The sequence below is a fragment of the Zootoca vivipara genome, chromosome 4 (genome assembly GCF_965207765.1).
Source record: "Zootoca vivipara chromosome 4, rZooViv2.hap1.1, whole genome shotgun sequence".
Lineage (NCBI taxonomy): Eukaryota > Metazoa > Chordata > Lepidosauria > Squamata > Lacertidae > Zootoca > Zootoca vivipara.
Window position 1 is genome coordinate 83,630,360 of NC_142587.1, and position 12,398 is coordinate 83,642,757.

At 43.9% G+C, this 12,398-nt stretch overlaps 1 long non-coding RNA gene across 1 annotated transcript; it reads right to left on the reverse strand.

Moving 5' to 3' along the window:
* Positions 1 to 1,258: 1,258 nt before the first annotated feature.
* On the reverse strand, positions 1,259 to 12,394 carry LOC148686026 (uncharacterized). The gene is made up of 3 exons (XR_015949707.1): positions 12,272 to 12,394; positions 3,681 to 3,783; positions 1,259 to 2,330 (listed from the first exon to the last, which is right to left on the reverse strand). It is a non-coding gene; the product is annotated as an uncharacterized LOC148686026 (long non-coding RNA).
* Between the last annotated feature and the right edge of the window lie 4 nt (positions 12,395 to 12,398).

The following is a 12,398-nucleotide window of genomic DNA, read 5'->3' on the forward strand; positions in this document are numbered from 1 at the left end:
GTTGAACTTTCTTTCATCAAATTCCAGGGAAGGTGTGCACACACCTGTTAGTAGTTTCATCCTCCATTGCTGTTGGATCTTGTGATCCACTGTTTACATTCCTTTGTGATAGGAGTATGAGAACGGAACTAGACACTGTACTTCCGTCCTACGTGCTTTTGTTCTTTCTCTTTGTTCGTTGCTTTCGGACAGAGCAGATGTGTGAAGCTGCTGCTCACTCTAGCCATGTTTGTTGTTTTGATTTGTAAATAAAGGAAGCTTTTGCCATGCCAATGCCTCCACAGCCTCGCTTCTTGCTGTTACTCTGCTGATGCATTAGCGTGCCCACAGCTCCACTGGAGGTGGGTCGCTGGACACCTGCGTGCGCTCCTGGACCAGGCCATGGCCGAGGGGGTTGGCACATTCAACACCCTTTGAAATGACATGGATTTCAAGGGGAGTGGAATTTAATTATGCCCACAGGAAGCAATGGAGACAGATGGGTACTGGAATTTTGAAAAGCTTGAGGGCAGACATTTTTCCTTCAAAGCACAGTAGAGAACCTGTAAAACCTCCAGGTACTGTGGGACTTCAACTCCCATCAGCTCCACCTGGCACCGCCAATGGTCAGGGGTGATGGATATTGTAGTCCACTGATATCTGGAGGGCCACAGGTTCCCTATCTATATCTTAAAGGGTGTCTTTTCCCTCCTAGAACAGAAAGGGGGGGATCCACAATTAGGGTTATAGGGTTATTTACTTAATACATTCATATCCCATTCTCTTTCCCAAAGGAGACAAGGAAAGCAAAAACAGAAGCAATGATGATGATAGCAGATCAATCAATAATATATATGCATATGTATATTAGGAACAATGTAAAAATATTTCAGTGAAGGTTGGTGGTGGTGGGGAACTGTTGGAATATTTACCAAACTGGACCTATCTGTACAATGAGTCGAAACATAACTGTATAAATAAACGTATTTAAAGGAATGTCAATGCATTTTTATAACACCTTTGGTCCCTGGAAGATCTCACTGAGCTTTCATTCTCACTTTCAACAGATACTGTGAAGTAATAGTTAAACCTCAGGTGGTTCTGCTGTGAGACAAAGAGCCACAGGCAATAGATTCTGAATGCTATCAAAAGATGACAAGTTGACAGTTATTTAATTTATGATCACAATTTTTTTAACCCTAGGGAGGGCATCATTTATTTATTTATTATTTTTGCCTCATATGCCAAAAATATGTAGGTAGATCTACCTAGAGTTCGAAAAGAATCAACTGATGTTGACAGCAGAAATTTTATTAGTTAAACAACAATCAAGTGAAGACATTGCCACAAGGAATGGAAGAGATTTTTGTTCAGCCCATATGTTAAAGCAAACGAATGTAATTTACTGGTCGTGGACCTATATCAGAACATACTGACTGAACTGCTGCCACCTGTTCACTCTCCCCAGCCACCCATGAGGCTCTCTTCTCTGCAGGAGAGTCAGGGGGAGAGGTTTCCTTTTCCAAAGTGACTGAAGTTGGGGTGGAAATGGGATACCTGCTCTCCTCCAATCAAGGTTTCCATCCTTGCCTCTGTTTCTTCAGCCTCCTCCTCTTCCGTTCGGGCTTGCCAATCCATTGCCCAGTTCCGACTCTGCTGCAGGGTTCATGACATCTAATACAGTGGTACCTCTACTTACGAATTTAATGCGTTCCGAACACACATTTATAAGTCGAAAAAAATTGTAAGTCGAATCCCATAGGAATGCATTGGGAGCAAACATTCGTAAGTCGAAGCAACCCTATCTAAAAATTCGTAAGTAGAAAAAATCCTATCTAAACCGCATCCAAGATGGCGGACGGAGCTCCATTTGTAAGTAGAAAAATTCGTAAGTAGAGTTATTTGTAAGTAGAGGTACCACTGTACACTACTTTCTTCCCTGTCTCCTGACTCAAAGTAATAGGAGTGCTTTGTCCATGGTGCTGATTTTGTTCCACTGCTGGGACAATGCATTTTCTTTTGCTAATTCCACTCAAGATACCTTTACTTTGTCCAATACTTTTTTTTAAGGATAATTTCTCTCTTAAATTATCTGTGCTGGTGGAGACATTACTTACTATAGTGCCTTTTAATTTTCATTTAACTGAAAACACTTCCACAGAAATGAAGACGCCAGAGAGTAAGAACTGTTTATCCATTCATGCTTTGCTGAATGCTCACTTCACATTCCCATGCAAAGGTGAGCACTGTTTTTCCCATTCCAAAGATGTGCAAGGGGTTAGGCGCTGCAAGGTTATTTCCATCTTTCCTCATAGTGGCTCCAGATTCTTGATACTTTTTGTTCCTAGATACTGCAGGGGATAAAAGCAGGGACAGAGGAATTATTACCAAGGTCTAGTCTCTTGTACTATAATAATAAAAAATTCATTATTTATACCCCGCCAATCTGGCTGGGTTTCCCCAGCCACTCTAGGCGGCTTCCAACCGAATATTAAAAACAATACAGCATAAACATTAAAAACTTCCCTAAACAGGGCCGCCTTCAGTTGTCTTCTAAAAGTAAAATAGTTACTTATTGCCTTGACATCTGCTGGGAGGGCGTTCCACAGCGCGGGTGCCACTACCGAGAAGGCCCTCTGTCTGATTCCCTGTAACCTCACTTCTCGCAATGAGGGAACCGCCAGAAGGCCCTCAGTGCTGGATCTCAGTGTCCGGGCTGAATGTTGGGGGTGGAGACGCTCCTTCAGGTATATAGGTCCGAGGCCATTTAGGGCTTTAAAGGTCAGTACCAACACTTTGAATTGTGCTCGGAAACGTACTGGGAGCCAGTGTAGATCTCTCAGGACCGGTGTTATGTGGTCCCAGCGGCCACTCCCAGTCACTAGTCTAGCTGCCGCATTCTGGATTAATTGCTGTTTCCGGGTCACTTTCAAAGGTAGCCCCATGTAGAGCGCATTGCAGTAGTCCAAGCGGGAGATAACCAGAGCATGCACCACTCTGGTGAGACAGTCTGCGGGCAGGTAGGGTCTCAGCCTGTGTACCAGATGGAGCTGGTAGACAGCCGCCCTGGGCACAGAATTAACCTATGCCTCCATGGACAGCTGTGAGTCCAAGATGACTCCCAGGCTGTGCACCTGGTCCTTCAGGGGCACAGTTACCCCATTCAAGACCCCATACTATTCCCTATTATGTCAGCAGCACTCCAGATACTGTAGTACCACTTCACATTGCAGATGTGGCCTGCAAATGGTGGAAGGGGCCTTGTAGACCATCTAGTCTAGAAATGGGGAACCTATAGTCTTCCAGTTGTTGATGGACTAAAAGTCCCATCATCCCCGGCCATTGGTCATGCTGGATGGGGCAGAGGAAGTTGGTGACAAATAATACCTAGAGGGCCACAGATTCTCCACCCTGATATAGTCCAACCCGTTTCTTGATCAATGCAAGAAAAACAGTGCTAGATGACTATCCTGAAGACCTCCGGCAGGAAAGCCCACCCCCATCCCTCAGGAAATTGGCTCCATTGCCAAACCACAACTTTCGCCATCCCTGACCTTTGATCCTTCTAGCTGGGCTGGTGGGCATTATAGTCCAAAATGTCTGGAGGGCACCAGGTTGGGGAAGGTTGCTTCAGAAGTCCAATTTAGAAATAAAGAACCCTGAGAAATGGGAGTGGTGGAAGGGCTTGCCAGTGAACATACCTTCTGTTACTTCTCCATCATCAATTAGTGTCTGGAGAGCAGGCTGAGCAGGCATCTAGGGTCAACTGGCCAGTCTCCCCTGCTGTAGTGAGACGACTATTTTCTAAAGAAACACAGTACGATATTTCTAAATTTGCATCTATACACATAAGTTAGCAACTGCATCCTCTTTGTTGGTTTCCCCTTTCTTCAGCAACGTGGAAGTGGACACCCACATTTTTAAGTCTAGTGTTCTCTGGACAAAAGCTCTGTCTTTGGCATAATGGCCTATGAGAAAACACCAGTCACAACTAAATATTTAGTTGCTGGATGGATTCCCAGCGCAGAGGCTTAACAGCTATTTCCAGAGTTACAGCAAAGGGGTGCATTTCTTTGCTGGTGCTGCAGAGATGTCAGTCAACCACTCTTTTGCTCCTGAGCCCAAAGGTAATAGACTGGCTGAGAAATCTGGACACATTCATTGTACCAGGGGGACGGGGTGCTGCTGGAGGTAATGCACATCAGATGAGATGTCACATTTCTCAAGGAAGCGCAGAGGCGTTAAGGCAAGCCAAATTTCTGTTGCTTATATTCCCTTTCGCCAGTCAAGGGAATTGGGATGGGAATAGAATGCATAAAGCTTCCAGAGGTCCACCTGCATGGCAGGAGCTATTGAGGAAAGGAAGAGAGGTCAAGGTTTGTTTGTTTTTACATTTCCCTTCAAATATGGTTGTACCTGCTTGCCTATTAATTTAAAGAAATCTAATTGGACAAGGTGATGGATAGTGAATGCAAAACACCACCTTCCATTTTAGGAATGAGAAAGCCACTGTGGGTTAAACCACAGAGCCTAGAGCTTGCCGATCAGAAGGTCGGCGGTTCGAATCCCTGCAATGGGGTGAGCTCCCGTTGCTCGGTCCCAGCTCCTGCCAACCTAGCAGTTCGAAAGCACGTCAAAGTGCAAGTAGATAAATAGGTACTGCTACAGCGGGAAGGTAAACGGCATTTCTGTGTGCTGCTCTGGTTCGCCAGAAGTGGCTTTGTCATGCTGGCCACATGACCTGCAAGCTGTATGCCGGCTCCCTCGGCCAATAATGCGAGATGAGTGCCATAACCCCAGAGTTGGTCATGACTGGACGTCAGGGGTCCCTTTACCTTTATTGGACAAGGTGATGGATAGTGAATGCAAAACACCACCTTCCATTTTAAGAATAAGAAAGCCATGGGTTGTTTTTTTCCATTTTAGAAGAAAACTCAACAGTGTTTTAAAATGGCCCTCATAAAAGTTTTAAGTGGAAGCCTGACATGCCACTACATAAAGCTGAATCTGAATCTTGGCAAGTCAGGGGCCTGGTGAACAGGTTATTCTCATGATTGTGAATTAGACAGTTTTCCTATTCTGGATAAGTTGCATTTCCCGTTAAGGAGTGAGTAGTCTGAGGCTGCTCATTGAACCATCATTGCCACTCAAGGCCCAAGTGCCTGCAATGGCATTAGACTGGCTCACCAAATATGACCATTTCCTCACCTGTCAACAAAGATCTATGCTTCATTCAGTAGCCACAGGACTGGACTGTAGTCTTTCCAGCATACAACCATAAGTTGGCTTTTGAGGAAATCCCTTTAATGTGGCCTTGATTTATTATTATCTGTTTTGTTATCTTTGATGCGTGCCTTAAATGCTTTCAGTGGAAGCTGCCGTGAGCATTTTCCCACAGGAAGGAAGTGTATGAATATATTAATAAATGAAAAATAAAACAAATAAAGCATAGAGTGGGCATTGTAAAGGTGATTAGACTTCAGAGCCTCCAGTTCACCATTTAGACACACAAATCACAATCCAAGATGGACTTCAGAGCACAAAGCCTTCTCATGTATTTCAAGTCCCGTTGAACTTTATGAGAATTGCAGATGGTTACATTGTTTGGAGAGAAAGTTCCCATCGGAAGAAGACTCATCCATTTCAAGGTTCAGAACATACTAGGAAAGTTATAGCAAACGATGGGAAATTGAATGTGGGAAGGGTTGTCAAGGGAATCTGCAGCAAAAAAAAAGGAAAAAAGGATCTAACAGCTGTGAAAAATTCTGGATGGAAAACGGTAACAGTGTCAGCTGTGTAAACAACAAAAGTACCTTTAAGTTCCCAATGCATTTCAAAAGCCAGTCTTTCTCGAGGGAAATTTTGCTTAACAAATGGGTAAGGCAGTTAAATCTGTTCCTCTGTTGGGTGTTTTCCTGTCACTTATTATGAGATAAGGCTGTAGTCAGATGCATGCTTACCTTGGAGCAAGTGACCTTGATCTCAGTGGGACCTATTCCTGCGTAGACATGCTTACAATTGTGCTGTTCTGCACTATAACCGCCCAAATAGACTTCAGAACTTGTCATGGCGGCTACTTATTCGTGAGGCAATTTTCCCCTTGAGAAAGACCACTGTTGAAAGTACATCAGGGATTGAAGATACTTTTGTTGTTCGCTGCTACTGTAGCAGTGCTGTGTGGTATTTCTCGCCTCCTCTCCAAGCGATCGTATTAGCAATAGTAGTAAGAATAAAAACAATTGTATTGCTTTGGAAAGACAATGTATGACAACAGAGTGGGTATTTGCCCATTTTTGTTCTCTCTTAGTTTCTCATCTTTCCAGCGTTAAGTTTGTAGGGTCTTTTTCAAAGTCCTCATGAAAGTCCTCATGAAAATTCATTAGCCATTTAGTGTGAATTTCTCCCCCCCCACACACACACTTGCAGGAAATAGTTACAGGTAGGTAGCTGTGTTGGTCTGAGTCGAAACAAAATAAAAACATTCCTTCAGTAGCACCTTAAAGACCAACTAAGTTTTTATTTTGGTATGAGCTTTCGTGTGCATGCACACTTAATCAGATACTTCGTCAGCAGAAAATGTTTGCCTAATACTATATACACATTGTTAAAGCAATGCTTCCTAAGACAATGCATTTTTCAAAATGTTATTTTGTGCATGCTTTCCCACACATATGCATTTTTCTGGAATATTTTTATTTGATTTTACATATATAAAATTATAACTATACAACCATACACATCAACAGTTAAACGATTCCTCCGATTCTCTGGACTTCCCACCTTCCCCTCAATGGGTCCTTGTTAAACCTTTTCTGCTGCATCTTTTTCAATAGTTCATGTTTTATATAACTCCATTATCTCCATAGTCCTTGCTACATTACGAGTTTTATTACAATCCTGCCAGGATTTTATTGCAATCCTGCCAGTGTTTTCATCTGCTTACAGTGGTCTCCAAGATATGCATACGCATTTCTGTACGCATTACGGAGAACTACATCGCAAAACCCAAGGGAGCATGAATTTTAAAGGATGCCTGTGTATCACTTTTCACATTGTTTTGGATAGTGCAAATTACGTAGGTTTGCCTTTAGTTGAAAATTGAATTGAATATCTCCAACTCTATATGGAACGCCTAGCATCAGGGCTTAGCTAGAGCGGAGGGCAACATAGGAACATAAGACAAGTCCTGCTGGGTCAGACCAGTGGCCCATATGGTCCAGCATTCTGTTCTCACAGTGGCCACTGCAGGACTCGAGCACAAGAGCACTCTTCCCACCACTGCCACTGTGGTTTCCGGCAACTGGTAATTCGGAAGCATTTCTGCATCCAAATGTGGAGGCTCAGCTATTATGGCAAATGGCTGTTGATAGTCTTGTTGCCCATCTTCTTTGAAAACCATCCTAGTTGATGCCCATCACTGCCTTTTGTGTGTGTGTGTGTGTGTGTGTGTGTGTGTGTGTGTGTGTTCCATAGTTTCACTATGTGCAGCAATATCTTCTATCTGTCCTGAATCTTCCAACGTTCATAGAATCATAGAGTTGGAAGAGACCACAAGGGCCATCCAGTCCAACCCCCTGCCAAGCAGGAAACACCATCAAAGCATTCTTGACATATGCCTGTCAAGCCTCTGCTTAAAGACCTCCAGAGAAGGAGACTCCACCACACTCCTTGGTAGCAAATTCCACTGCCGAACAGCTCTTACTGTCAGGAAGTTCTTCCTAATGTTTAAGTGGAATCTTCTTTCTTGTAGTTTGAATCCATTGCTCCATGTCTGCTTCTCTGGAGCAGCAGAAAACAACCTTTCTCCCTCCTCCATATGACATCCTTTAATATATTTGAACATGGCTATCATATCACCCCTTAACCTTCTCTTCTCCAGGCTAAACATACCCAGCTCCCTAAGCCGTTCCTCATAAGGCATCGTTTCCAGGCCTTTGACCATTTTGGTTGCCCTCTTCTGGACACGCTCCAGCTTGTTCAGTTTCATTTCAACATTCTGGTGTTTGACCCATACCTGAATTTAAGATTGGAAAAATAAGAAATGGAGAGAAGCCAAAGGTGTTAGATACTCCCACCCCCTAGCTCCATCCTAACAACTTTATTCAAAAATAAGATCCCCTGAGCTCAAATGCGGCTTACGTTTCCTGGTTCAGCATACCTTGGACTGCAGCAGAAGGTCTGAGTAACTGAGCGTGTTGCTCACCCTTCCTCTTCCTCCTCTTCCTCCTCTTTCAATTACATGTTAATCAGACTTGCTCCCTGTTCGTCAAGCAAGCAGAGGACAGCCCATTGCACATTCAGCATGTGTGCAGATGCTCAAGCTGACTGATGATTAATTTGTCGGGAGCGTAAACGGAATGGTGACACACACAAGGCTTCCAGCAGATTGAATGATGTCAGGAGATGTGCCTCTCTTCTTTTCTTCAAAGGCAAACTGGTGGCTGCAGCGAGAGGCTGTCACTCAAAGGGGGGGGGAGCCCCAAAGATGATCTCTGTACATTTCACTCTCCATCTCTAACCCCCAACTGTTTCATCATCTTTTCTTTCATCTGCACTGGCTTTCCATTTGTTTCGAAGCACAATCTCAAAGTGCTGCTTATTTCCTGTGCTCCATGCTCTGACAACCTCCAGATAGAATTATTGCAATGTGCTGTACATGGGTCTTTATCTGAAGCAGCAACACACACACACACCCATTCCCTCACCCTAGAGGTGTACCTAACATCCTCATTGTACAGCTTTTCATTGTAGGCTGAAAATGCATCATTTTACCCTGGTTTTGACAGCTGAGATATGTGTTTAGGACCTGCTTTTATTTTTGTTTTTGTTTAAGTGTTCATTTTATTTGATCTTACATTGCTTTGCGGTAACCCACACTGAGACCTTATGGTGAAGGGAATAAATCCTGTAAACAACCAAACAACCAAAGGAAATGAGTTGCAAAGAGAGAAGTTGTCAATGTACCCAAAACCTATGAAAAAGATTTGTCTAATTTTGGATTGCAGTTTTGGCATTATACAAAAAAGAGCTAGCTTTCTGAGAGATCTCCAAGGTATCAGTGCTCAGCAGATGTTGCTACTCTTTGCTGGTTGCTTCTTCTGCGATGTGTGCATGGCAAATTGGCCATGCACATTACGCTGCCCTGAGCATAAATCTGTACTGTCATTTCACTGACACAGTGCATTGTGGGCTTGCTGGCAAATCTCTCCCATGGCAAGCTGATGCCACACAACCAATACAATATGCAATGAATTCCCAATCCAGGTGAGAAAAATTGACGAGCTGCCTGACTTCATTTATAAAGTAAGGCACATTGCCCAAGCCACAAGAGAATTTGATCAGAGAACGGGGTGGAGCCTATTAAATATAATTGTTTAATGCACATTGAAATGGAAAATGCCTGTAATATGTCTGTGTGTATATTGTAAAGCATGGCGTGGAAATTCCCATTGAAGCTAAAGAAGTGCTGAAGTAGAGAGCCCAGTGTTACTATTTCTGTGCCTCATTGACAAGGTGAATTGTGTTACAATTCTTTCTTTAGCTTTCTTTAGCAATTCTTCTTTAGCTTCCATCTTGGTTGGAGTGAGTCTTTGTTCTTAAGCTACTGGAAAGAATGGACGTGCTAATTCTCTCTGTAGGAAAACAGCCTCAGGGTAAGGAAGAGAGACAGAACTTTGGTTTTTTAGCTCTGGGTGGAAGATATTCATAATCTATGATAGTTAACCTATGTGAGATCAGCATAGGATCTTATGCATGTATCTGAATGTTACTTTATTATTTTAAGTTGCTGTGGAGCAACGTTCTGTTGTAAAGCTTTTGAACCATATTTTTGGAGCAAATAATTTCTTATTTCAAAGAAGAGTCAGTTTTTATTCATCAAAATTGCTTCCATATGCAGAATACTAACAACCTCCATAGAGCCTAAGGCAAGAATGGTGCAGCAACAGAGGTATAACCCGTGACCCTGTTGTGAAGAGTCCCTGGAGACCGCTGAATGGGGCAGGGGAGGAAGAAGCAATAGTCTGCATGGAGAAGTGGGTGGATGTTCGCATCTCTTGAGTTGGTCTTCACATTTTGCAGACTGAGGTGGTAGTACCCTGGACTCAGTGCTATTTTTCTAGAAAAAGAGGTGCTGGAACTCACCATGAACACCTCTTATAAAGTCAATGGCACCCACCTGGCAGGTGTTGGAACTGAGTTCCAGTGAGTTCTGGCTGAAAAAAGCCCCGTCTGGGCTGTACGGATTGCAAGGTGGATGAGTCAGTCTTATTTTTTAATTGGTCTTTCCTGTAAACATTCCATGCATGCAGTAAACTAGTACATCTGGCAGAGGCCTGTTCTGAACCATTCTTCCCAAACTGCCAGCTTACTACCTGAAGTGAGGTGTTTTTTACACGGCAATGCACTAAAATAATGCCCTCCCCAAACAGCAATCTGAAGTGCAGAATTCTCCTGCCTCAGTCTGGTATCTGTTTTGTTCCCATTGTTGTGAGGAAGTAATGCAATGGATTTTTTTTTGGTCCCTCACATATGAACATTCCCCGCATTCAGTCTTTGTCCCAGGCAACACATTATTGGTAGACACACAGGCCAATGCAGATCCATGGCTCTCTCACAAAATGATGCTCAGTGTGTGTGCATGCGGTATATGTGACCAGACGTCACCATATTTGCACTTCCACAACCTAAGCAGCTGCCTTTTCATTCCTAGTCACACATACAGTAATACCTCCGCAAACGTCCGCCTTGTCTAGCGTCCGTTCCGGCGAACGTCCATGGCAAATCCGGAAGTACCGAAATGGGTTACTTCTGGGTTTGCTGCTTGTGCATGCGCAGAAACACAAACTGCTCCGCACACGTGCGCAGATGCAATGCTTTGCCCTGCCTCCTTTTCAGCTAGTGGCCGGGGCTCCGGAATGGATCCCGGCCACAAAACAAGGTACGACTGTACTGCATGCACACACACTGAGCATCATTTTGCTTGTGGAATGGAATAAAGTTGCACGACATCTGTTGTATGTTGCCCCTGTCTCCTTTGGGCAATGTATGACATCCAATTTTACCTGCAATATATGACCAACAAAAAATGAAGTGAATCTGTGTTAGCTATTTCTCTAAGCACCAGCAACACTTGGAACAATACTTTCTTCCCCATTCTCTCTCTCTCTCGCTCTTCGGGCTTTATTACTTCCGTTCATCTTGTAGAGTGTGGGATGAAAATGTGCCCTTGAGACTCTAAGCTTGCACAGAAGTTTAACTACCATCTGCCAACAGACATGCAGAGCTTCCTGCTTAAGACTTTCATACTGCCCATTCTTAGCAAAGGGCTTAACAGCTGTTCCAGTACCTACGGAGGGCATCCTGTCGATCGTCACACTTTTATTGCTGCACTGCTAAAATTTGAAGGCAGGCAAAGTAAGAGTGGGTATTAAAAATTGTGGTGAGCAGCATGCGAAATGTTAGCTGTCCCCCTCTTTAAAATTACTTTGCCCAAGGAGTTCAATAAGGTTCCTCATAAAGGCAGCAAACCTTTGGAAAGATCTGTTTGGAAACAAGTCTTACGCATGTGAAACTGGTGAAGTGTACATCTAAATAACATCGCTGATAGACATGGTGGAGCACAGCTCCTTTCCTTGATTCTAGCATGTCTGAAGAGAGGGAAGGCATGCCAAAAAGACTCATTGCAGCTACAGCAGACAGCCACTGAACAGGAGAGGCAACAGTTTTGCTGGGGGGAATTATTCCCTGCCAAATAAAGTGGACAAGACACACCCCTCAGGAGCCCACTTCTTCTTGTTGTTCTAGTCCAATATACTCTAGGAAAGGGGTCAGCAACCTTTTTCAGCCGTGGGCCGGTCCACCATCCCTCAGACCATGTGGTGGGCCGAAGTATATTTTCAAAAAAAAAATTGAAAATTTTTCCTATGCCCCACAAATAACCCAGAGATGCATTTTAAATAAAAGCACACATTCTACTCATGTAAAAACACCAGGCAGGTCCCACAAATAACCCAGAGATGCATTTTAAATAAAAGGACACATTCTACTCGTGTAAAAACATGCTGATTCCTGGACCATCCATGGGCCGGATTGAGAAGGTGATTACGCCGCATCCGGCCCACGGGCCTTAGGTTGCCTACCTCTGCTCTAGGATTTGGCATGCTGCTATTCTCCCACTTCTGAAGCAGCAAAACCATGCCACTGAGTCAAGGAGATAAGACACTCATGCAGGAGACAGACCTAGAGGGCCTATCAAAACTGTAGCGCTGTCATGGAGGCAGGCATGACCTACCCAGAGATGTCTTCCACATCTCAAGTATTCCTTTCCCTTCCAGCCCTTGCTGTGTGTATCTTGCTTGACCCCAGTGAAGGCTTTTCTTTCTCAGCCGGAACTCTGTTTGCTTCTGAACCTGGAGAGC